Here is a 291-nt window from a genome sequence, read left to right on the forward strand (position 1 = left end):
GGCGCTGCGTTTCTACAACACAGTCTCCCAAGCACCAGTCCCACCCCACACACACAGTGTTTGTACCAGAAGCCCCCAGTTTGGGTGCGGTAAATGTTTACAATACAAATGTACAAAATTGTGTAAATTGCAATGTGTTAATAAAGGAAACACACCAAAAACAAATCAAAAAAATTGTGAGCGACAGTCATATAATGCTGCGCCTCTCTCACATGACAGGGGGCAGCAGGACTTCGCTAACACAAGTCGGTCACCTAACGACACGGCTCTCTCTCTGGCGCACATGCGCAC

The sequence above is a fragment of the Austrofundulus limnaeus genome, unplaced genomic scaffold, assembly GCF_001266775.1.
Source record: "Austrofundulus limnaeus strain Quisiro unplaced genomic scaffold, Austrofundulus_limnaeus-1.0 Scaffold1281, whole genome shotgun sequence".
NCBI lineage: Eukaryota > Metazoa > Chordata > Actinopteri > Cyprinodontiformes > Rivulidae > Austrofundulus > Austrofundulus limnaeus.